Source organism: Python bivittatus, unplaced genomic scaffold (assembly GCF_059951505.1).
Source record: "Python bivittatus isolate LINGU-HERP-01145 unplaced genomic scaffold, Pbiv_v1 ctg000120_np1212, whole genome shotgun sequence".
NCBI classification, from domain to species: domain Eukaryota; kingdom Metazoa; phylum Chordata; class Lepidosauria; order Squamata; family Pythonidae; genus Python; species Python bivittatus.
Genome location: NW_028277037.1, coordinates 5,884,171 through 5,911,629, shown reverse-complemented (window position 1 = coordinate 5,911,629; position 27,459 = coordinate 5,884,171). Strand labels below are relative to the sequence as shown.

At 39.9% G+C, this 27,459-nt stretch overlaps 1 long non-coding RNA gene across 2 annotated transcripts in view; it reads left to right on the top strand.

Moving 5' to 3' along the window:
* The window catches only part of LOC148216595 (uncharacterized), a 77,978-nt gene that overhangs the window by 12,455 nt on the left and 38,064 nt on the right, over positions 1-27,459 (top strand). For both annotated transcript variants that reach the window (XR_015795111.1, XR_015795112.1), the window contains exons 3-4: positions 25,937-26,060; positions 26,640-26,689. This is a non-coding gene — a long non-coding RNA (uncharacterized LOC148216595). The remainder of the gene's footprint in view (positions 1-25,936; positions 26,061-26,639; positions 26,690-27,459) is intronic.

The window sequence follows — 27,459 nt, the reverse complement described above, 5'->3', positions numbered from 1 at the left end:
TGGTGTCCTAATGCCTGCATCATTTTGATGTCGTCATGCTTTGTTATGGAAAACACTGTCCTACTTCTATGGTTTATGGCTTGCCACATTCTTCAGCTTGGTCCTCTTCTGAGGAAGATAACAAATTCAGCTGGCCCCTGACATTAGTAGTAGCAACTCACTGTATTTGTAGGATATGATGAATCCAGTTAAATTAGACCACCATCTGGTAAGGTAATGTTACTGAAACTGAAGTATAGGTTCCTGGGGAAAGTGAAAGGTAAATGAGCAGTATATTATTCCTGTGCTTAAAGAATGTTTAAAGACTAATATGTGTAGGCAGGAAATACAACTGCAGTGGGACAAGTACATATGGACCCACCCCTTGACAAAAACCATTTTATTTGACCTTCAGAGAAAGTGTTGATGGATTTGTCAGGCAAATATCTTTGCAGGCATGACTTTATCTAAACCCACATCCCATTCTTTACTGAAAGAGGTATGTGGGAATCATGAGAAATCTGATGTGTATCAATGTTTGCATTGGAAAAGCAATTTTCTGGACTTTTAAAAAAAATGTGCAAGATCACCACTACCTTCCCAAAGTATTTATTTGCCATTCACAATATTCTGACATACAGTATATACAGTTTATCTTAATACTCATGATTTTTTTATATAAATCTCCTAAGACAACTTTTGTGCTAATTTCTCCAAATATCTTCCTTTTCCCCCATGTAAAAGTTTTTGTACTGTAGCTACACTAATCCATGTTTAAGGGGTAAAATGTTTATAAGAACCTTTCTATACAATCCAAGCTCTAACACAAACTTGTAAGATATTGTTAAATTCTAAGCTGCAGTTGTATTTAACAATGTTTTATTATTGTTACTATTATTGTTATTGTTCAGGTCACAAATCTAAAAAACAAAACAAAACTCCCCCCCCAAAAAAACCCCACCAGAATGCGTATTTGAATATAAAGCATACTGAGAAAATGTACTTTTTGAAAAATTCAGAAATAATAATTAATTGCCACTTTGGGTAGAGATTTTTTTAAACAAACAAACATAAAAGCAGGACAACCCCAACACGAGTCTCAAGGGGCATTTGTTCTCCTGCTCTTCCTCCTCCTCCTCCTAAGCTCAGATCCTGATTTTACCTATACAATTATTAGAAGCACATAGGCTATTCCATATACATCTTTTACAAAAGAAGGACAATCTGTGTGGATTGTTGACTAGAGAAAAAACAGTTGTCATTCAACTCCTTGGCTACAGTATCCTGAAGATCTTGCAAATTAATTGCTGTAGAACCCATGATGGATGAGTTTTATATTCTTAATAAAAAGCCCTAACCCTAGCTTTTTAGAGAGGAATTATTTTGCTTCAGTAAATAAATATTGGAGAAATGTATAATGACAACTGTAATAGTATTCAGGGAAAAGTAGTTTGAAAAGCCAACCTGTAACCATCTGAGTGTAACTGAGCAGAGCAGTCAAGAGGGAAATTCTGAACTAGATTAGAGCACTGGCGTGAGATTAAAGATAACACACACAAATGCTATGAATAGTCTTAAAACACCATATAAATGCAAAGTGTTCAATAACAATTCTCAAATAGGTGCTCTCGGGAAGATGAATGGTTCAGTGGTTTGGTGGAATTAAATAAGCATTCTTTCAGGAAGCATCATTTGGGTTAAGTTTCAAAGAGACAGATTTACTAGACGAGGAAAAAAAAAAAATCTCCTGTTCAATTCAGTCCCTGGCGACAGCATGTCCATGTAGTTTTCTTAGCAGTAATACTTCCTTATTTACTTACTGTATTTCTAGACCACCAATCACTCAATATTTTTAATAAAGAAAACAGCCATAAAACCGTATAAATCATATATCAGCAATAACATTCAAGAGGATGTAAATGGACATCGAATGAAGAGATGTCAGTCTCCAAATGTCCTTTTGTAGTTCTGTTTTCAAAGTTTTCCTGAAACTCAGGAGTAAAGATGTCATCTGGATCTCTGGCAGAAGGTGGCTTTAAAGGGTGGGCACCATCACAGAAAAAAGAGTCCTTCCTCACTCTCCCTGACACTCCTAAATTGAGTACACTGGACATCTAGGATCCACATGAAGTAGGTGGTTCTGTATGAGCCTAGATATGTTGGGCTTTGTAGGTCAATATTAGCACTAATAACTATACACAGAAGCCTATTGGCAACCAAAGTAATATCCATAATTTAGGAGGTATATCTGGAGTAGTGGGTCTTACCTGCTAACAGATGGGCTGCTATATTTTGTATAAATTACAGCTTCTGAGTAGCCTTTAGAACAGGATTTCTCAACCTTGGCCACTTTAAGATGTGTGGACTTCAACTCCCAGCATTCCCCAGCCAGCATACACTGGGTGGGGAATGCTGGGAGTTGAAGTCCACATGTCTTAAAGTGGCCAAGGTTGAGACATCCTGCTTTAGAGGCTGCCTCAAGTACTTTGTCACTGCCTTCTTCTTAAACATTTGTTTGTATTTCTCAATCCAGTGTACAAACATGGAATTTCCTTGTTGTGTCTCATCCAAGTACTGCCAATGTAGGAAGTATCACCTAGGCAAAAGGGGCTGAAATATTTATAAGTCCAGAACAATGAGATAACATTTGGAAGTGGATCAGATGCTTCCCTAATTCACTGAACTATACCAAGGGGGAGGAGGTACAACACAATAAGACTTGCAAGACTTTTATTATAGCCTATCTCAATAAAAGAGGTTTTAGCCTTGCTGTGGAGTTGATTTTCTGGTCTGCTGTACCTAATGGGGCTAACAGCCAGTATTTTCAAGATCATATAAGGCAGGCTAAGGGATACCACCTACTATACATTTCTGCTGAAAATTTATGAATAAATAGCCCATATACCATGGCATCTTCATCTCATAGGAGAGTCTTTTCCCTTGACTTGCAGTTTTTTTAGCCAGATTCCTTGCAATCAATTTTTGCTGCAAGACAATTAATTGTTGAGCACCTCCTTAAGGAAAATTTGTTTTCCTTAAGCTGATTCATATTCCATCTTAATGCTATTTACTTTTTCCCCTGACTGTTTAACACATGTAGTATTTTAGTTTTGCCTGTTGTGCTTCATCCTCTGAAAATCAATTTCTTTTTTTAAAAAAAGTAAGTTAATAATTCTTTAATACCCTGTCCGCCCACCCACCCCCTTGTTCTGTATATTTTGGTCTTTCACTATTTAACAAAGACCATATAAACAGCATAGCATCAAATGCAAAATTCTTGCATGAAAGCTAACCACAGTATCATACTATCAGCTTCTGAAAGCCAACATCTTCTAACAATAAAAGCAATTAGAAAAAACATTTTAAACCTAAAATATTCAAGACCCCTCGCTTCTAAAGCATTATAGACCTTCTTTTAAGATACTGTATAAACTAAGGCTGTCACATCTCTATCGGCTAACAGATGTTTAATTTTACACATAGTATATAAAACCTCATTTTTTTGTTATCAACTATTACCATTCAGAATTACTATCTATAGCCAACAAACAAACTTTCTAATCCCTGCCTTTAAAACCAATGTGTTTGCACTCTTGTGATTTTTTAAGACTTCAGACTACAGTAAAATGCGACAGATTATCTTGGAACATACCAGTTTTGTTCTTGTTTTATTTTCACTGTATTTCCTGGCGGTGTTGCATTTAAATGCTAACCTAATCACACTTTTTCTTTTCATTTTTTTTTAAGGTTAGCCAAAGTTGGCTATATGCTGTCAGCTACCCTGATTAGGTTAGGTGCCATCCTTTGGCCCCAGAACAGAATAACTATCAATGAATGCAATGAGCCAACACTTTTGCTTGGAAGGTTGTGCTGCTAGCAAAGGCTGTGAGGAGTTGGCTTTCCCAGAGCTGTCTGAATGCCCAAACAGACATGAAACTCTTAGAGGGGAAGAAAGTCCAGATCTGGTTTCATATAAGTCCAGAGGATCATATTGGTTACTTAGAAAAAGAGAAATATTGCCATTTACTGCATTATTGTCCAAAAGAGGAATTAGATTGTCAATCATCAGTTGTTTAGAAACTGTACTAGGATATGGATGACCTGAGTTTAACTGAGCATTCTTCTTCTTTTTCCCCATACATATCTAGTCAATTTAGGAGGGCATGAAAGATAAAAAATCAGTGATTTCAGGCAGACACAAAGTGGGTTAGGAATTAAAAAGAAAATAGAATGGTCTGCTGCAGTGCCCTCTTGCAAACAAAAATGCTTTCTTGTATGGTGCATAATGTTGCACTTGCAGAGACACCCATGCCTTAGAAGCGGAACAATCTAAGTTTCTGAGATCCTTACTCCAAATCTCCCGTTCTGTTCCTGACATGCTTCTCTGGCTAGAACTCAGCTGTATCTCAGCTGAAGCTCGATGACAGTTCTGCTGGCTGAAGTATTGGCTTGAAAGAAGTTGGAGAGGCAAATCACTAGCCCAACTAGTTCTTACAGATAGATACTGGTCTTCTTGGAAGAAACAAATGAGGCATGGCCAGTCTGTGTCCATGCTAGAGTTTAAGCAGAAAATGTTAGATCTTGATTTAGAAAGAGAGAGAACCAACACTTCTCATCTCTGCTACAATGAGCTCATGCGCTCCCCTTTTACAATTCTCCAATATTGTATCATTTATTAGTCCCATTTCACAGGCGGGCCTTCACACTGGCCCATTTGGGTGCTCTCCTCTCAATGGTAGCATTGGGTAGATACAATGGTATCTCTTACCAGGAACGTTCATGTATCTGCTCAAACTCTGAAATTGAGACAGTCGTACAGATGCTTCTGAAATGTCCTATCTATCGCTTTTGGAGGGCAGAGTTAATCTCCTCTCTAATTACAACTATTCAGACCACTCTCACATGGCAATTGTCCATTACCTACTGAATGACCAGATTTAGGAAATCACTAGAATTGTAGCCAAATGTTGTACCATGTCTATGTCAGTTAGAAGTTTCTGGACTGGATTGTTTCCCTAGGTGTATCTAGTACAGGCATGAATAGGTGCTTTGCTTTTCTTTTTTTAATTAGATGCAGTGTAATGTATTTTTAATTTCTGCATGTTTTGTCTACTAGTGTATTTTTAATAAACTAAATATAAAAACAGTGGGACTTACATTATTCTGTTACTGCATTTTGTGATGGGGGTGTTTGGAGAAAATCGGAAGATTGAGTCATCTTCCTAAAGAAAATCCTACACAAAAGGATTATAGTTATCTAGAGGAGTCTAAGAGAAGAACATTTCTGGAAGCTCATTGTACAATGGGTAGAGATGGGGGAGAATTAAACAGAAGCCAACATTTTTATATGGGCGAGCAAAGGAAGGAGAGAGAGAAAAAAAGTTAATTGGGGAGAAAAGGAAGAAGTCATACAGCAGAGGCATCCACAAGGGGGTCCAAAAGATAAATTGCCTAGAGCAGAAATCCAAATTTCAGAAGGTTATTTAATAATAATAATAATAATAATAATAATAATAATAATAATAATAATTTGCAGTGTAGTATGTTCTCTCTTGCTCTTGCTCCCAGACAGATGTCTAGACAGACAATAAACTGACCAACAGATATATAGATATATCCTTTACAGTGATTAAAGAGAAACACTGATTTGTAAAAAGTATTTTCATTTTAGCTTTTGCTTTCCTCACTTTCCTCAATATGAATATTTCAGTTTTCTCCATTATTCTACTCTGCGGCTAATAATCCAGGGCAAAGATGAATAGAGTTGCCGAGAGACAGCCTTCTGAGAGTTTTGCGGGCAGAGAAACTGAGTGGACCGTTTCTTTCAGAGAGCGAAAATTCTCTAGAATGATGGCTAAGAGTAGGGTTCCCCTAAACCATATTTTCTCCTTCCATTTAATGGATTGAGGATGCCAAGGAGAGATAATTGTTCAAAGACATCAGTGTATACTCCTTGGTTTCTTTGAAACTAAATTTGAAACTAAATTCTATATGTGCTCAGGCACAAAACATTTCACCGAAGAAATTTTCTCCAAATGTCTGTCTGTCTGTCTGTCTGTCTGTCTGTCTGTCTCTCTCTCTCTCTCTCTCTGTCTTTTTAAAATATTGAACAACTTCTCTTTCCTCCTTTTTAACAAGAACTGGAAGAAAAACATGCAGATTTTCTCTGCCTGACAATGGTGCCCCTCCCTCCCTCCCTCTCTCCCTCCCTCTCTCCCTCCCTCTTTCTCTTTGTGTGTGTGTGTGTGTGTGTGTGTGTGTGTGTGTACACATGTGTGCATTTTAGTTCTGTTTCTCCCCTATTTCAGCTGCACCTATCCAATTTATTCCACAATGGGTTTCAAGCAGAGCACAACTAAAGAACTGTCAACATCTCAGAACAGTTCCTGGGGAGACACCCCCTTATTTTTCGTTAGTTCATCCCAGATGATTTGAAAAGTCCCAACTGAAGAATTCCAATGCAGACTGTCAATTTTCAGGATGTAAATGAATTTGTCACCCCGGGTAACGGGAACTATTCCATTTTAAATTCGGTGATCTTGTAAGTCATGCAATATCAGCCTTTTCCCCTCTGTTATTGACAGATCCAGTCAACAAAAGACCAATTTGGATTTGGCACTCCCAGCAGGGTTTTTAACTAGAACCCTTGAAAGAGCCTTTTTAAGCCTACCCCTTTAGTCATTCACCCTTACAGGTGACACAGCACCGTACAGAACTGGCCCACTTCAGCAAAGCTGAACTGCACAATTAGCTCCCTGATTACTTTCCTGACCTTCCCATTATTTATGAGCTTGCAGGTCAGGCAAGTGAAAGACCAAAAGTTACACACGTTTAGGAAGCAGCAAGGGAGGTGAAAGGGTAAAGATCAGGTCAGGGGGTCAAATGAAGATAACAGAATAGTCCTCATGACAAATCATCTGCAAGTCCTTATAAACAGGGCCTCTTTCCCTGCATAGCAAACCTGGGCAAAACAAAAGTGACTTCGACCAAGGAAATGTATTGATTTCTTTTTTAATGTAATCAAACATTCTTATTGTTGCTTAACCTGAACAAGGGCATGGAAAGTTCAGTTCCCATGCTGCGAATGTTCAATCACATATCAAAATACATGCCTGATGTCCTCTTCTTCCTGGAAAATAAATAAAGATGTGATCTGAGCATTCAAATACTTAAGATGACAGAATTACTTGGCCTCTATGCTAGGATTGCCCAAATAGGAAGAAACTCAAGTCAGAGTTTGGTCCCAGTGATGCCAACCCTGATGGACAGATCTCTCCAGGGTCTCTCCAACAGGTGGTTTGCAACCCAATCTGGAAATATCAGGCACTGAACTTGTCCATGTCTGTCTGCAAAGCAGGTGTTGAGCCTTTGCCATTGGAGTTACAGTTTTTGATTTCTCATTTTATCATGAAGCAAAAATTTAGAATTGACAAACCCTACAAAATTCAGCCACAGGGTGGAGATAAAATGGTGACATATCAACCCAACTGGAATAGTGGCCAGCTTTTCCGTGCCAGCACTGTTGGCTGCTGGCCAACAAGACAGCAAGCTGGAGGCCTACCACAATCAAATGATATGCAAACTTAGGCAGAAATTTAGAATTATTTTTTTACCTATATCCTTTTTACCTGTATCTAAAGATGGCAACTGTAGTGTAACTGTAGTCCAAGGCTTGGCAGAAGATTAAGACCTGGAATCCAATAAACAAGTGGCATATCCAAGGGAAAAGACATGAAACACAGTGAAGTGGAATCCAGAGTTCGAAGCATGGCATAGCAAGGTAAACACAACAGAATTGAGCCTTGAAAAGTTGTTATCAGTGTTTTCTCTCAGGGAGTGAGGCCAATAAATAAACCAAGCTGAGCCACCACCCTGATGCATAGTTGAAGTATGTTACTCATTAAAGTCTACTCTCCTGCCGGCCTGCTTCTTGGTCATTCTGTCTGACCTGCGGAGCTCAGCCTTCTGCTGTTGTATCTTTAAAGCATGCCTCTCCTTGAGACAGGGTGAGTGAACCTCAGAGTCTGTCAGGGGGTGCAGGCAGGAAATCCTGGGGCTTGCTGGATCTGCCTCAGCCAAAGTGGAATTATTGGCTTCAATGTTGCTAGAATCACCCCTTCTAGGACTATCATCCCTAGAAGCCCCTGGCTCTATTTCCTCCTCCTCCTCCTCCTCCTCCTCCTCCTCCTCCTCCTCCTCCTCCTCCTCCTCCCTCCATGGGTCCAGCAGGGCCATATCCCCTGAGAGATTCCTAGGAAAGCTGTAATTCATTCATTCATTCATTCATTCATTCATTCATTCGTTCGTTCGTTCGTTCGTTCGTCCGTCCGTCCGTCCATCCATCCATCCATCCATCCATCCATCCATCCATCCATTCATTCATTCATTCATTCATTCATTCATTCATTCATTCATTCATTCATTCATTCATATGATTATATGGCTCCTCATCTCACAGCAGCATCTCTGAGTGGCATACACACTTAAAGCCTCTGCTTCTGACTAACACAATGGGGCTATTTACTGAGACACAACCATTCTAATTAAGAAGAAATGTCTGAAACAAGAGAGCCAGTTTGGTGCCCTGGGTTAGACACAGGGAGAGTATGAGTTTTAGTCCCACCTTAGGCACAAAGCCAGCTGGGTAAGCTTGGGCCAGTCACTCTCTCTCAGCACCAGAAAGAAGGTAAGGGCAAACCACTTCTGAAAATCGTGCCAAGAAAACTACAGGGACTTGTCCAGACAGGAGTCAAGACTGACTCAAAGGCACCAAAAAAAAAAAAAAAGTCTTAAATGCATATGACAAAGTGATTCTTTGCTTAAGGAAAGGATGATCCTGGTTGCCACCTTAGATAGGGAAAATGAAAATATGTGTATGTATCTAAGAGTATTTATTTATTTGATTTATATGGCTGCTCATATTGCCTTGTCCTTTTTGCCTAGTGCACCCCATGTGTTTGGATGGGAGAAGTATAGATTAGTGATTCAATTTATTGATTCCGTTTGAATAGCCAATCCAATTCAACAAGTCAAATCAATTTAGAAAATCCAACTGATTCGATGTCTTGAATCAGTTGGGTTTGCAGGCACTGAAGCCCTTCTGAATAGTCAAATCAACTCCAGGGAAGTCAACTGCTCTGGTCATACCAAACTGACTCAAACACACTCATTCACTGACTGATTTTAGCAGCTGCTTCAGTCTGAAGACCCAAATGAATCGCCTTCAAATCAAATTTCAGAACTGGAGTTTTGTATGCTTCTTTGGGCATGTCTGCACTCTCATACTGCTACTCCCAAATCCCTAAACTCACATCCAAATAGAAAGTGGCGTCTTCACTATTATTTGAGGAATGAAACTTGCAGGTTTTTCCCATTATTTCCATGGACGTAAGCACACACATGGATTTAAACATCTTTAAACCACTACACTTTCCCAGCACTTTGGAAAGTAGTTAAGGGAAATCTCTTTTGTCTGTCATTGTCTATTAATAGTGGGGTTTTAAAAGCTGCTTCAGTCTCCTTTGAATCTTGTTGCAGCATTTCCATATAGATATGCTGTCCATATGTTTCCTTTCCCCCCCACCCCTTCTTCAATTTTTTTCCTATTTTGCCTTGGTGACATTGCTAAAAATATATGCTAATACTCCCAATAAAATAAATAATAAAGAGTTCTAAATGTCGGTGCCAATCTGTGTCCTGTCTATCCCCCACATGTAACAGTATTTTTTTTCTGTCTGTGTGTGTACCTTCAAGTCAGTGTTGCCCTAAATTATGGTTAAATGGATATTTGATTTAGGGCCCGACCTGGTGGAAAAAAAATAACAGGTTCAGATATTTTAGGGCCTAAAGTGGAAAATTTTTCATCTTCCTGAGCCTCAAAGTAACTGTGAAAGAAAGAAAGAAAGAGAAAGAAAGAAAGATTACAAAGTTCTGTCCAAAATAGTCCAATCGGTGACTGTTTTATTGGATTTTCAGAACTGCCTCTCGCTGTGATGGTTTCTGCCCAACCCACTCACTCTAACAGAGTGGGCAGGCTCCAAGTCCTTTCCCTGAAACAATGTCATCTGATGCGACTCACTCAACAAGTCCTTTCAGCCCTGTGATGCCCTGTGGAACAATCTTCCCCCTGCCCAAGATTTGAGTTGCCCCAACCCTGTTAGCCTTCAGGAAGACCTTGAAGTCCTTGCTGTTCCCCTTGGGTGTTGGGACCAGGATATTAGAGAAGCTCATCCTGCAAGCTGGAGTATATGTTGATGTATTCCAACTATATGATGTTTTCTGTTGATATTTTGTTGTATTGCAATTTTGTTTTTATTGTTGTATTCCTCCAAGAGTCACATTTTTGCAAGTTGGGCAGCCATATAAAGTTTTTAAATAAATCAAGCAAACAAATCAATAAATCTACCAAACCAACCTCTGCCACCAACATCAGTAAGGAAGTGGAAAAGGGTCAAAACATGCAGAATGATGCTGCCAGTAAGAACTTTCACAATATTTGTACAGAAAGGTTACATATGGGTTGTGCTCACCTCCACTGGCTTACATATTGTTTCCATGTCAATAATATGGAAGCAGTTGGCCATAGTCATGCATATTCAACTTCACACTAGCTTGCAGTCCTGATGTTTCTAGCTCAGCTGAGGCTGGCAAAGTACACCTAGCTAGCATTAAAAACCACACCAAAAGCCTAGTGCTTTCTAGAAGTTTGGGAACTGCACAACCAGAGATTCCCAATTAGCAAATTGCCAAAATTCCACACTCCATTTTACCTCCCAAGAGAGCAGACCCAGTAACTATCAAGCATTCTCTTGATCTATGCTGCCAACAGAGGGTGATGAGTATAAATAATAAGATTCTGCTGCTAATTGAAGAGGAGGAGGAGGAGATGGAGAGGAAGAAGGATCTCTATAAACTTGTCTTACCAATTAATATCAGAGAAATAAATCTTCTAAGACAAGTTCATAGACAAGTCTTATGGATTTACTTCACTGATGTTACCCAGTGAAATCTTACTAGCTTCCGTTCGTTTTTGTGTCACAAAATTCCATGGCAAGATTGAGGTTATCTATTGATTTCTGACTGAAATACTGATTGCCCAGATCCTATTGTTAAAATTAATATGCACGTGTATGTAGCCATGCATAGGAGTCTATGAAACTGCCTTAACCATACCAAGCATTGGATGTTGAAATATATTGTTTTTGACAAAGTCTGAAGCATTTGCTCAATTATTTTGTAACATTCTGGGCTGCAAATGAATATTTCACAGATATTTGGCTATACACTTTTCACAGTGGAAAAATGGAACCAGGCTTATTCCAAATTCCATTACATTATATGCAATGAGAGTTGCACATTAGTTGCAGTTAATTCTGCTGTAGCTTTTAAAATAATAGGCTCCCAGAGAGCTTTTTTTTGGGGGGGGGGGAATCATGACTGCCACATGACACTACGGAGACAGCTTTTTTCTCCCGATCTCCTTGAGAATAATGGTATGTCATCATGTCTCATAATTCCCAGAACAATTTGTAGCCCATTAACAAATGTGCAGTTGGAGTGATGCTCTTTAGAAACTCCAAGCAGCTATTAGTGATATTTTAAGAAAAAAGCCCGTTCTTGAATGACTTTGTAATGGAATGAAATAGGGTTGTTGGTTCTGAATTTGCAGAACCTGGTCACATTTGCACATTCCTACAGACAGTGTGGAACAAGTAGACTGATATTGGAGATCACATTTGCCAGGCTCCTCAACCATCCTTTCCTTGTTCTGTTAATTTCATTAAGACTTTTGCCTGAGTGTCGCTGGATTGGATTCTGTATATCTACCTTTCTTCCCTGAACATAGAAAATCAGCAAAGAATTTTACAGCTATAGATTAGACTGGAAAGTCAACAAAACATTAAGAAAGAAGGCCATTCTGTTAAACCTCTCACTCCTAACCCTCCAAAAAAGCCTAGATGGGTCCATGAAGACATAGGAGACTTTAAACTTCAAATTCAAGTTTAGGCTTGAAGTTTTATTACTTTTTTATTCTTCATCCTAGTCCATTATCTGGAGTGAACACTGGCAGTCTGACAACCCTGTGGAAAACAAACATATACTGAATTCTTTGAGAATGAAAGCTAGGTGTGGGCATTGTCTTAATCTGAATCCTAAATACTGGGCCACTTTGAGCAGTGTTTTGGCTCCATGAAATGAACAGAACTGAACTGTGACAACTGCTAGGCTTCATCCATGATTGAGAATGGTATCAAAAACATTTCTGAGAATATCCATCCTTCATCCAGCATATCATAAATAACAGATAGTCACATGGCATATTTATTATTCCATCCGCCTTCATGAGAACAATGTACATATGGAGCAACAAGGAATATTCTATATACACTCATTGTAAACCAGGAAGGAATGGAAAAGTAGAAATTAAATGCCAAGGCACAGACAGTGAAAACACTATCTGTGAATAGATGCCATTCTCAACACTGACCTATAACTTACCCGCTACCAGGCAACAATCCCATTTTTTTTCTCTGATCGTAGCATGACACTCTTCAGATGTTTGTTGAGATTCAGTCTGAGAAGACTTTCCAAATAACAGAGAGGAAAATGGAAAGGAAATAATGAAATGCACCAGAATCATGAAACGGTTGTGTTAAAGCAAATAATTCAGTAGACATGTAGGAGGAGGGAAAGGTTATTTTATTTCACAGTCAGTAAATGAAATGGCCATAATTTTAAAAACCTGCCTAAAGGTGTAAATTACAAAATGACAAAGCAGCCCCTTGAGGTAGTCGGTCATTCCCATTTCAAGCTGATGCATCGTTTTGCTCAGCTCTGTTTTTTTTCCCCCCAGGATGACATTCTGTCTGCATTTATTGGAATTAATTCTTCCCAACACAAAGGATCATTCACACTGGGTGCCAAAACAGGCTTCCTGAACGTCAGATTTCTAGTTCACAAAGGAACTTTCCTTAATTTGTTAGCAAAGTCTAAATCACAATTCATTGGGAAGAATAATTGAAGGCCCAGCAAGGATTCATCAAACGTTCCTAAATTTCATGGTTTTAAAACTATGATATTTTAAATTATCATATCAGAATGTATCTATTAAGACACAAACGTTCTTGGTCTGTCTATGTTGGCACCACAAATAGGTTTGGGTATCAATGCAAATCTAACAGTATCGATTGGTTCTCCAGATTTCAGCCTTGGAATCAAATCTCCCCAAAATTATAATCCACTAAAGCAAAGAGGCTCCATAATTCACAGTTTATCATGTCATTATTTTAATATGCTCATGTACATGAGTTACAATGAGCACCACTTACAGATTATTAATATCTCAAATGGAATAACTGTGGAGACATTTATGATGAGATTGGGCAAATCACTGAAAAGAGGTACTCCAGAAAGTGCAGGAGCTTGTGCAAAGCATCACTTTTTGGGCCAGATCTTTTCTAGGCACACAGACACCAATACACAAATGCTGAAGCAACTACAGGAGCCTGGAAAAACATATCTGTTTCAATTATTTGCAAAGAGGTGTTTTATGCATATGGGCTGAAGAATTTACATAGCCTGATTTATATAGCCAGAAACATCTGCAAGAAGTCATAAAAAAGTCAAGATGGAAGCCATGCCCATGCCATAGAAGCTATACACCTGCTCATAGCCCAGATTTTGTTTTGTGAAAGGATTGGAACATTGGCTGGGTTAAATCTCATAATCTGTGGTTTACAGAATGGACTAAGAGAGTCATGGAACAGACTAAGAGAGTCATGCTGGCTCAGATGTTACCGAGATTACCAAATTCTACATCAGATGTTGGGGAACCAGGACAATCTGACAATAAGTTTGTTCCAGTAGCCCACTTATCATCAGATTGTCCAGGTTTCCCAGCATGTGATATGGACCTTGTTAATCCGGGCGATGAACCGGCATAACTCTCTTTCTTTGTCTCATTCTCACATCCGATGTAGGCAAGTGAGGCATTAAAGGGTCTTTGCCCAAGGACCCCCACAGGTAAGGTAGGTACCAGCCAGGATTCGAACCCCAGTCTCCCACATCAAAGGGCAGTGCTCTAACCACTACACTATCCAGCTGCTATCCATGTAACCACAAACCATAATGGGCAAGACAAAAGAACCTGGAATTGATGGAATGCTACTACACCAGTACACCTAACGAGAGGGAATATATGAGGGAATGGGGGAACTATGGATGACAGTATGAGGGAACTATGGATGGAGAGAAGACATCCACACTAACTGAGAAAAAACTAGTTACCCAACACTTCAACATAGTGAAGAGGAAGCTGCTCTCACAACTTGAGATAGACCAACTACACATTACATCCCGGACTCAAGAAGACCCAGAGGAACAACTGGATGTGCAACTAACACCTGAAGCTGGAATATCATTGCCACCCCCTCCATTACAGAGCACAGCAGCTGATATGAAGAAGCATAAGATCATGGATAAATTTAGCTACAGTCAACCCTTGAGACCGATTATCAAGGCTCAGTGGAGAAGTACCATCAGATAGTATGCTAGAAGATATTAATAGAGACCTCATGACAATCCCTACTACTACCATAACTCAAACCAATGAACTGAATATATACAGCTACTGTAATCCTGGAGATGCTTGGATACACAATCAAGAAGAACAGCAGTATGTACCCCCCACCCCGGAAAATGAGGTTGGAGGCTAAAATCAAAGCAACTCGGAGCTGGTGGAACTATGGAAGGGTGTGAAAATTAAGGATAAGATTGGCTACTGAAAAAATACAAGGGCCTGACTCCATCTGTAGCTCTATAGATTCCTAAACAAAGGCTCACACCACTGGCTACCAGGCTAAGGAGATACATTAGAGAAGCAGAGGCCAAGAAGATAAATGCCCTGTTCTCCAAAGAACTATCCAAGGTGTTCTCCCTACTGCAGTGCAACAACACAGTAACAGCAAAGCCACCAACAGCAGAAACTGAACAGTACTGAAAGAACATATGGGAGAAAAAGAAGACACATAACACCAGTGCAAAGTGGCTGCAGGACCTGAAAGCAGACCACAGCAATCTCCCAGAACAGGAACCAGTCACCATCACAATAGCAGACATCCAGCAGCGGGTCAAGAACATGAAGAGCTGGACAGCACCTGGCTGTCCAGACATGATCCACACCTACTGGCTAAAGAAACTAACAGCAGTGCATGAACGCCTAGCAGTACAGATGAACCAGCTGTTAGCAGCAGGCTCCCACCCAGACTGGCTAACACAATGAAGGACAGTGCTGATCATGAAAGACCCTCACAAGGGAACAGCACCATCCAACTACTGGCCAATAACCTGCCTCCCCACGACATGGAAAGTTCTATCAGGCATCCTAGCTGCCAAGCTACAAGACCATGTGGGCCAGTACATGAGCACAGCTCAGAAGGGCATTGGGAACAACACCAGAGGCTCAAAACACTAGTTGCTCATAGATAGAGCAGTCGCCCAAGACTCAAGGTCTAGACAGACCATTCTGAGCATAGCCTGGATTGATTACAAGAAAGCCTACAACTCAATACCACACACATAGATCTGTGAATGCCTGGTGCTATACAAAGTCAATGGGACCTTCCTCAAGAAGTCAGTGGGACTGTGGAAGACAACACTGGAAGTCAACTCAAGACAGCTCGCACAAGTGGCCATCAAAGGCGGCATATACCAAGGTGATGCACTGTCCCAGCTGCTGTTCTGCATAGACTTGAACCCCCTCAGTCAGATAATCACAAGGACTGGATATGGATACTAGTTCAGGAGTGGAACTACCATCAGCCTTTACATGGATAACATAAAGTTGTATGCTAAGAGTGAATGAGACATCAACTCACTGATCCACCTAACACAGATCTACAGTGAGGACATTGGGATGTCATTCAGGCTGGAGAAATGTGGCTGGATGGTAGCAAAGAGAGGGAAGGTAGCTAAGACTGATGAGGTGGAACTACTAGTAGGCCACATAGCAGACATAGAGACATACAAGTACCTTGGTATCCCACAGTCACATGGGAACCATGATGGGGAGACAAGGAAGACAGCAATATCCAAGTACCACCAAAGGATAAGACAGGTCCTGAAGAGCCAGCTCAATGGGAAAAACGAGATCCATGCTTCATCTAGAGGAATGAATAAAAGAATACCTTCATCTAAAAGAAAAAGGACACCCATTTGAGGACAATAATGTTCACATTCGGGACAGAGAAGATAGCTGGTTTGAGAGAGGAGTGAAGGAATCCATTTATGCCAAAGTGGAAAATCCTTCCCTCAATAGAGGTGGAGGCCTCAGACACACTTGTCCCCCATTTTCCAGACTGTCTTTTCAACAGTCCCCAAGAAAATTAAGAACAGTTCAAAAGTTCACCAGGAAGGCAACAATTAACATCCCCCTGGGGATGAGTATGGGATTAGGAGTAGACATCTACATCTCAAAGACTCTACTAATCACATCTCCTATTGTGCCTCAATGAGCTTATCATGCTAGAAAGAAACACAGCCAACCTGGAAGACTTTTATGGGGTCCCCCTAACCAACTTTTTCAGACTGAAGAAGCTGCTTGGACATGTAGCAAAATGTCTCTACCAAAAAAGAAAAGAAGTCCAGTTGCCACAACTCAACCTCCAGACAATTCCACCTGGATGACTGAGAATCTTCATAAACATAAAGATCCATGCTCTCAAGATGTATGCCCTGCCAGTCATCAGATACTCTGCTAGTATCACTTTGAGCTTGTCAAAGGAGGACATGGAGGCTGCCGATGTGAAGACCCGGAAGCTCCTCACAATGTACAGAGGTTTCCACCCCAAGTGCAACACCCAGAGATTGTACACCAGCTGCAAAGAGGGCGGGCGGGGTCTGATGAGTGTCAAAGCCACTGTCCTGGATGAAACCCGGAGCATCCAGGAGTACATCAGTAAGATGGCACCCAAAGATGAGCTGCTGAGAGAATGCCCGAGGCAGCAGCAGACATGGGAGGAAGTTCAAAGGGAGGAATGGCACTACAAGACCCTGCATGGGATGTACCATTAGAGACAGTCTAACACATAGTGGCAGCATGTAAGATGCAGGCAGGAACAGCATACACTGAATGGCACCACCAAGTAGCTGGCACTGTGTACAGAAACATCTGCACAGCGTATGGGCTAGACCCCCCCCAAGTCCAGATGGGAGGTTCCACAGAAGGTTGTGGAGAATAACAGGGCTAAGATCCTGTGGGACTTCCATATCCAGACAGGCAGGCAGGTACTGGCCAGTCAACCAGACATTGTGGTAGTAGATGTAGCAGTGCCAAGTGACAGTAACATCAGGAAGGAGTATCAGAAGCTGGAGCAATACCAGGGCCTAAAGGAGGAACTAGAGAGGCTGTGGAAAGTCAAGGACAAAGTGGCCCCAATGGTGGTAGGAGCACTCAGGGCTGAGACTTCTAAGAGTGGCTCCAACAGATCCAGGAACAACATCAGAGCTCTCTGTCCAGAAGAGTGCAGTGCTATGAATAGCTCAGATACTGTGCAGAACCCTCAAACTCCCAGGCCTCTGATAGAGGACCCGTGACTGAGGAAGACATAGACCATCCATAGGGGTGAGAGGGGATTTTTGAGAGAGGGAGAGGGAGAGGGAGAGAAAGAAAGAAGACTCAGTTTGGTGTGGTTTTAAGGCATCAGGCTAGAAACCCGGAAACTGTGAGTTCTAGTCCCACCTTAGCCAGCTGGGTAACCTTGGGCTAGTCCCTCTCTCTCAAACCCAGGAGGAAGCAGGCACAAGCAAACCACGCCTGAAATCTTGCCGAGAAAACTGCAGGGACTTGTCCAGGCAGTCGCCAGGAGTCAACACTGACTTGAAGGCACACACTCACACACACACAAACACACAGACTGAAACGGTGAGTAGGAAACTAGGAAACTAGGAAACATAAGCCCAGTGATACAGGAGCTGAATGAATGACACAAAGACAGTTATATTATACAGCATGGATGAACTCAAAAGTAGTGGAAGATCTGAAGAAAAACAAAATAGGAGGAAAACCAGCCAGATTCTTTTGTTTTTCTTCTTATTTTGTTGCAGACCTCCAGTTCTTGCTTGCTAAAACAATACGAACCATTCTGAGTTGTGGGTCTACATTTAAAGATGCAAATTAATAAACAAATAAATAAATAACCCTGGCAAAAAAAATATCTGCATGCAATTTAGAAGAGGAAACAAAGAATTATAGGCACATTCCTGGCAAGGTTAAGCACTTGGAATCCCTACCAATCTGAAACATACATTTAATTTTCCAACTGAAATCAATGGAACATAAACATTCCTAACTTTGGCTGGATCATCTCCTCCACATAAACCTATAATAAGAGTCACACCGGGACTTGGGTCCAGACTGCCAAGCCATTGACGACATTTGAACAATAACTCACTTTGAAATTGGAGGCATTTAATTGACTATCGAAGATGAACTGCGGTAATGGGGCAAGGGGAGGAAGGAAGGTCGCTTCTCATCAGACACTGTTAGGAAAATGGATCCATGAGATGAATGCTTGCCCGCTTCTGCCAAGTAACTACAGAAGGTGTAAGGAAAAATGCCAATGATTGCATCAGCGGCTGCAAAGAAAATGACAACCGAAAGATTAATAGCTCTACTCCATCGCCTCCTAATTGCCCCAAGAGGGAAGAGAAGGAAGGCATGCACTAAATCATTTCCTTGGAAAGTAAGTTACTTATTTTGTGGGTGAGGATTATGACTGACCTCCATTAGATGTAATGAATACTGGAATTTTGCAGCACACCACTCTGTGCCACGGTGAGCTTAAGACACGCTAATATGAAGGAAGAGAACAAGAATTGGCTGCCTTTAATGAACAGCCTTTAATCGTCCCTGAACTTTCTGCTAATGTTAAGCAGGTGGAAGACTAGGGGCACTCACTCTCTTTCTACTGAATGGTGATGCATTTCCCACAATCTATTGTTTCTAACAACCATCAGACCATAACTCACCTGTAGTGAAACAATTCGGGGAGGGACTTCACAACACACTCCAGGGAGTCTTTGTGACTTGGTTTTCATCTTTAGAAGCAGACCAAATGATCCAGTAGATGCAGTTGGCTCCGACTTATTTGTTCCAACTTGTTCCTGATTTGGGTGTGAATATAAAAAATATAGTGAATATAAAAAACCGGAATGCTACCCTCCCATTAACAAAGACAAAACCTATAGAATATTTCTATCTGTACGACGTTTTTGCTTGTTGGTTTTTATCAGGATGGGGCAAAATTGGCAAGAAAGTTAAGGCTAGTTTAGTAGACCCCCCACCTCCCTAGGGGTTTTCAAATTGCATGGATTTTTCACTCACTACTAGTTATGCAGACCAGAGATACCTACATGCACAAAAAGGGTACGACTCTGATCAAGATGCCACCCGCACCCGCTTGCGGATTTTGATATCCTCACATGGATGCTTCTGATTCTGACCACTTTCTCAGCATCCTGAAACCCTTCCAGAAATCTCTTACCAACACAAATTGATAACCCTGTTCCCATTTTTCCTATCATCTATGTCTCAGGTGTTAGTATCAAAATGCTAGCAGAAAAAGACCAGCAATACAATACAATACAATACCTATAAAAAGAAATTTCAAATTTGCAAGAAAATCCTAAAGCAATTAGCAGCATAGCATGAGGGAATGAACCAGGAGGTTTTCAACAATTATAGCTATTGATAAGAATTTTGCAACCTTCTTAGGGGTTTCTGAAGAGTGGTCACCCAAGAGAAGGGTAACAGTTTCCTGGTCACAATGGCTTTCATATGTGAGGCTTATATAAAGTTAGTCCTCACTTAACGTCCTCAATTAGGATTGGAAACTCAGTCGCTAAGTGATGCAGGCATTGAGGCATCGTGTGACCATGCTTGACTTATGACGTTGCTTTTCGCCACAGTAGTTAAACGATTCACCATGGGTCACTGAGCGAGACATCACATGACTGCAACATGCGACTTACTGCTGACGTTGCTTGTTGGAAGCTGGCAGTGAAGCTTGCAAATGGTGATCGCGTGACCATGGGATGCTGCAACTATTGTAAAAGCATGCTGGTTGCAAAGCATCTGAATGGTGATCATGTGATTGCGGGGATGCTGTGATAGCTGCAAGTTTGAGGACCAATTATAAACCTACTTTTTCAGCACTTATAACTTTGAATGGTCACTGAACGAGGCAGTCAGTAAGTGAGGACTACCTGTGTCTACCAGTGGTTGCTCTAATAGGTAGCACCCCAATTCAAGCCAAAGAAAATAGTCTTTGGAGCATATAAGATGTTAAAGGAATATCTAGGGACAGACCCAGGAGTGGTACCTTAATTCTAGATTGCTCGAGTTTCCTTACGTTTGTTTGAAGTTTGTCATTTTATGGTTTAGCATAAATGTACACACCTTGTCTTCATTACCAGTTGCCTGGAAACCTCTAGGCCTCGAAGAATACCAGCAAGGGAGATACAACAAAGACCCTCTAGATAATGATCTTGAAAAATCATGTGATGGCTTTTTTATCTGTTTATGTGATGGTGCTCTTCCAGAAAAGTGGTGGAGATCTATTTCAGGACAGTACTTTGGATAAAATGCTCCCTCTAGTGGTAAATACTAGAAAAGAGTGAATATCATACGTGTTGGGTGACAATAGAATCCCTCAAGACTGATTTGCAGTTTTGCCAAAGAAAGAAAGCTGTTAATTTTTTTTAAATAAACTATTTGCCCCTGGGCATTACACTCCCCTTTCGTTACAATTGGAGAAGAGGCCGACAATTTTGAAAATGCTATTTTCCTTGCGTTTGTTTTCCTTCTTCTACCATTCTCCAAAACTGCTTACCCATATGAGAAATTTTGCAGAGATGTATTACAGGCTGTTTTACTGTATGTTTAAGGTCTCTTCCAACATTTTCTGAAACATCCTTAGTTTTTTAATTAAACATTTTTAAAGATGATACGACTTATGAAGGATGGAGACATTCAGAATGAATAAAAAATACAACATAGTTAGTAAGATCCAAGTGAATAAACATGGGATCTAAAATGTTATGGAGATTACAATTTTTCAATATTATGAAGATTACAGTTTTTCAGTATATCATTAGTTATTCATTAAGTTTATGAAACATGCGATGTCACTTTTCAAAGGAAAAGCAAAAGGGCTATTAAGCTTCAAACTAAAAATATAAATCACCAACTCAAGTCATGGGCTATAATGAATTATGTCAACACTAGAAAATGAATTTCTCAAAAAATTGCAATGTTGATTTTAAATGTAGTAAAACCCAGATCTGGAGTATGGAACCCATCCATGTTCATGTAGTCCAGGAATGGTTTCCAGTTAATTAACTAATTACAATGCCATCTTTTATCTGCCTACTTGACTTACTTCCAGGTAAATGCATAGAGGATTGTAATGTTCAGGTACTTGGTTTCACTCACATCCTTCGATGGCAAAACATCAAGAAAAATATGTATCTACTTATTAATTAATTCAATAAAGAGCAGCCACAGTGAGTGAGGAAGCACCCTGTTAACATACTCCTCCTAGTGCCAAGGCCTTTGGTGCCAAGGAACACCTCCCTTCAGTAGGAGGTGGGAAGCCATTGTGTTTAACTATGCATCCAACCAGTCATTATTGCAGAAAGTGTATGATTGTTGTTGACTGAAAGTAAGAGAGTAAGTTAGATCCACATCATTTGGTTGCTCTGTTGCTAGAATGCTGGCAGCCATTTCTGGACAGCAGAAATGGATGACACCGTTCTGTACTACTCCCCCACTCACTTGCCAAACATAAAACATGTTGTAGTTCTTTTCAGCAAATGGTGCTCAAAGTGGTTTGGATAGTTCATAGATCTACTGAGATAGGAGCATTTGCTTCCTAAATTCAGGGTATCAGTTGTACCCTGAAATACAGAGAATCTTCCAGATTTTGTGGGCTTCTTTATACATGATGGTCTAAGGTGTCCCCTTAAGTGTATACATTTTGGATGTGGCACACATTGTTTTTGAATACGTCCATTATATATTTATCAAGGAGGCATTCATAGTTGCTACTTCTAGTTGAATGTACATAGGAATGGTTTTTAGATGTTTAATGTGGTGTGAGATATTCCACCGCATGAGGCCTGCATATGTTCATTAGAATATTTAGACAGAAAGTCCATATATTTTACAAAAGGTTTGTCACTGTCATTGTCATGACCCTGACCTATGAAGCTTCCTCAGATGACGTAAAGTACATATTACTAAGACAGCTGTGGAGATAGTTACCCAGAGTGGTGCCCCTTGTTCTGATTCTGTCCCTGAAGATCTCAACTCTGAATCAAAGACTTATCCATCCAATTAATGAGAATATCACCACCTTTGTGTAGAGACTCCTGGGGCCGGGAGACAGAAGAGTACATAGTTGCATAGGAATGTATATGCCAGAGGATGGGGCCACTTGGAAGTAAGTTGATGTCTTGGGTGGTCTAGCTCTGGGAATCAGGACAGAGCAGCTACACTCAGGTAGACACTGGGAGCTTGGTATTTCTCTCAATGATAGCCCAACTTCATTTCTGGTTGTGAACCATGAAACCCTATTTAGAAAATCAACCTAGAATGAATGATGCTGTCTTTGACTCTTAGGTATTAGTAGAATCCTTATTTTGGGAATCTTGGACTGAATAAGACTAGTCTTATTTCTCTTATTTCTCCTTTCTCTGATGAAATTTATCCTTCTCCAGTTTTTCCACCTTCCCAACCTGCATGCAGTCTACTCTCCCTTGAGGGACCAGGACAGCATTGTGTATACCACACATCGTGCATCAGAAAAGGGCTGCTAGAAAAACCCACTTGCTCTAAATTATGTAAAAGGGCCTTGGAGAACCAAGAGAACCATTTGACTAAGACTGTCACTCTCTGATCCCTCTGATGAGTTTTATTTTGATAGGAGGCTGTCTGAACAGCTGGACAAAGACCCAACCATCACCTCTGCCAATATTAAAAAGAACTGAAAAACATTGCCACAGTGTTAGATAATTGAGCAGGCATTGTGAGACAGTGTTAAATGCAAATAGGATTATCTTCTATAATGTTCAAACTCTACACATTCCAATGCACTGATTAAAAGTCTGACTCAAAAGTGCATGCAAATTATCTTTCTGGGTCAACTGTCAAGAAACAAGTTGATGGCTGGTAGGGAGCACATCCTGAAAAATAATAGAAATGACATTTAATTTAAATTGCATGAAGGGAAAGTATCACTCACATTTGGAGTTCCCATTTGTAAACTAAAGATACATCTGATGTTAAAAACAAAATCGTTACTGATTTAGTAAATTAGATTGAACAAATGCTACATTTTTTTAACCATTATGGTCAATAAGATTAGAAGAAATGCTAAAAATAAGAGAGAGGATAAATGACTATTGAGTATTTTAGACCATACCATCTACATGAATCTTGAAAAGGCTGACCTCCCAACAGGTTCATTTATGAACTAATGACACTTTGACATTTCAGATGACCCTATTTATTAAGTGGAATTATTTTTATATGGACAGTTAAAGGCATTCATTTATGTAGAAACCAATGTAGGGGTATTGCAAAATATGCAGCATTTATTGAAAGTTTTGATATTTCCTATACTGAGACCAGAAATTTCCTTCTCCAGGTGCAAGGATGGCCCCTTCCCTATTAAGTTTTCAAACTAGGGCAAAGACCTGGCTCTTCCATAAGGCTTTAGAAAATGGACTGGAATGATGACTCTATTCTCAAGCCAGTATAATTGTTGGACTAGGAGTGGGGAATCCCAGGTTCTAGTACCCCATTAGCTACAGAAGCTCACTTTGGGACAGTCCTTCTCTCTCAAACCAACATATCTGAAAAGGAGGAGGAACCACCTTCAGCTCTTGCACAAAAGGTGGGATATAAAACTAATAAATACCAATAACGAGTTGTGTTAGTTATTATATTTTTATTTATTAGATCAATTTATATAACTGCTCCACTGACATGTGGCTCAGGGTAGTGTACAGAGAGTTAAAAAAACCATTGCATATCATAACACATATAGTACCAGAGGGAGCTCCAAATAACAAAAGCAAACCAGAAACAAACACACAGTCCAAAGGGACGTAAAATCTCCCAACCCAATGCCTGGAGGAAAACAGATCTTCAGAGGGGTCTGTAGGCAGGCCAGTTCAGGGCCATCCAAATCTCAAGGGGGAATGCTGTTCCATAGGGCAGGCACGGCAACAGAGAGGACACATCTCCTGGTTTCCACCAGATGAGCTTCCGTAAGTAAAAGGACCTGGAGCGTGCCCACTCTGTCAGATCTTATCAGGCAGAAGGAATCAAAGGCAGACGGTCCCACAAATAACCAGCCCTTGCAGTTATTATTGGTTGTCTTGAATTGTTTTAATCTTAATTACTGTCTACAGGAACTGTGGGTCATCAAGAGTCTTGTCTGATGCAGAGGCATAGAAGCCTAAATAAGAAAAGAAATGGTCATTTATAAGTCCCACAGCATCCCTATAATTCATCGCCTTGCATAGTAAAGATGAGAGAGCTGATGTTATCAGAAGAGAGACCCATTGATCAACAGCTATCCTCTTGCGTCCCATCCTTCATCCGTAGATCTACACAAACTTAAAGATGTCCTCACATACCAACAAGGAACGGTTTACAAAGTTGTGGCATTCCCACAGTAAATTGTGGCTGCTGTTTCAAATAAGTGGAAATGGCTGCTTCTAAGATTAGCTTTTTAAAAATGTAGTCCTGTTCTGCATTTCTTAAAAAAAAAAACAGAGTGTTGTTTCTCTAAAAAAAAAACCAACGGAGAAATAATTTGCTCAAATATCCATCCAAGTTCAAGAAATACATACATTTATTTTTAACATACAAATGCACAGACAGAGGGACAGGCATTCATGTTGCACAAATGGTTCAAATAGTCTTAATATAGAAAGAAAAAGAACAAGAAAACTAGTGTGTCAAAGGAATAGCAGAAGAAACCACTGTAACTAGTATTTAGAGTCCTCAGTTTTATTGGATTATCAAATCAGAACACATTTTTCACAATATGGATAAATTTGGGGGGGCTTATAATCTCATTCAGTGACTAATACTGCTTTGATCATGGTTGCTGATATTCATGCTCTCTTAAGGGCTTAATAGCATTTGTAGTCTTTTTAAATGATATCATGTATTCAGTTATTCACAATGTACTAAGGATAGACTGGAAAACTAAAAGTTCCATGGCATTTGTAAATCCCTTGCTGTTTTAAAAATGCCTTCATCCTTTCCTGTTTGTGTTTCTTGTTTGCTTATATAGGCTTGTATATTGTATAATCACTAGTGTATTTTGTTATTGAGATGGTTGTTTGCTCTATCTCACTAACAGAAATTTAAACTTAAAAAAAAAAAGAAATGAGTAAGAGGAAGTTTGATTTTTGACGTAAATGGAGGAAATCTGAGAAGAAAACTTGCAATATAAAGATTTGTCTACTCTCAAAAGAAGGAAAACAAGTGAAAAACATTGTTTTCTGGCTGATCAATCATAATCTGAAAAATACTGTAAAAAATCTACCATGTACCTTTTCATCCTTTATTTGTAAATTTCAGTAAGTAGCTTCTAGAAATGTCCAATTAAATTGGTATGAAATGTACTTAAAGGATGTGTCAGCCCCACCAGGTAGACTAGGAAATCATCTCCACAGGAAAACTAAAACTACTTTTATTGAGACTGTCTGTAAGAACATAATCTTGCAAGTCTGATTGGGCTATATCTTCTCCTCCTTCTTGTAGTTCAGTGAATTAAGTAATCTCATTTCTCTGGACACACAAAAAAATGTTTCAGCCTCTTTTGCCTAGATAAAGGTTCTTGCATATTTCTGTCAAGGTCATCTTCCTTTCTCCCTACAGGATGGGATAACATTTTCTCTTGGATATGCCAGTCAAACAGATCTTCCTAGACAAGTGAAGCAATGTGATGATGCAGTAAAAAAAAGATTGGAATAATAGGACTGGGCCTTAAAAGAGAATGGAAGTAAGGATACTCAACATTTTTGAGGGAGATCAAGAACATGTTTTGTTAATTCCCTGACCTTCAGGGAAGGAGGTATCTCTTCATTAATGGACTATTTTTTATTGATCTATATCAATATTTTATTGATCTATATCCCACTTTTATTTTGTACAACTCAAGGCGGCATACATAATGTTCCACCTCCTATTTTCCCCACAAGAACTCTGTGAAATGGGTTGGGCTGAGAGAGAATAACTGGTCCAAAGTTACCCAGCTGGCTGGTCTGCCTAAGGGAGGACTAGAATTCATGGTCTTCTGGTTTCTAATCCAGCACTTTCACCGTTGCACCGGGCTGCCTGTATTTTCACTGAATTTCAGTAATCTGCTATAGATAACCAAGATAATGCCTAACAAAGATCTAGTATCTGAATGCTTCAGAATCATCAATCCACAGCAGTGAATTATGACAAAATAAATTCTCCAAAGGTAGAATTTCCCTAAGGATCCATAATACTTTTGGAACAGCAATCAGTGAAATTTAAGTGAGACTTATGCAGTCAGTGTCTAACCTTTTTGCTTGTTTGTTGTTTGTTTGTTTAGGCACAAACCTAGTCTTGGAAGCATTTAGAGATCATGGGAATCAGTCAAAAGTAAGTGTGTAACACCTGTTCATAAGCATCCAAAGATTGGAGAAGCATGGTAAGTGACAAATGTGCATCATGATGTCACAATGCAAAACTCAAAACTTACATTATTGTGTCCAGCATCAGGATGCAAGTACATAAGAGCAGGGTTTGTGTTGTGACATCATCATGTTGTGTCATGATTTTGCTATCATGATGCCTAGCTGCAGATCTCTGTCCCTTGCCTTTATGAAGAAGGACATAAATTCAATCCCTTATATCTTCAGATGGGGTTGGAAAAGTTCTTACCTGAAGCCTTTACTGCTGGTGAGTATACCAATGTTGGGCAAGATGGATCAATGATTTGACTAAGTATAAGGCAACTCCTTGTGTGTTCAAGTTCCTGAAAGAAGAAGCATTGGGTTAACTGGAGCCATGCCTGAAAAAACAACACTGCTTTTTGTGACTTAACAGCACCAGTATTCAGATCCTGTTTCTTGATCCAAGTCCACTAATCTATAATCTCAGGGTTATTGAGCATTTCAAGTGGAAAAGATTCATGCATGCTACTTGTAGATAGGTCACATTATGGACACAGATAAATATATGTCTTGTTCCAGTTGTTAAATAATTATGTCTTCCACATAATGAAAAATGATAGCCATATAATGGATCTATGTCCAACTTGTATCAATGCTGATTTGAGGAAAAAGCAAAGCTTTCCATAGATTTTCTAGGCAGCTGACAGATTTTGTGACAAATTGAAGTGCTCGTCAAAGTTCAATAATCTTGGGATA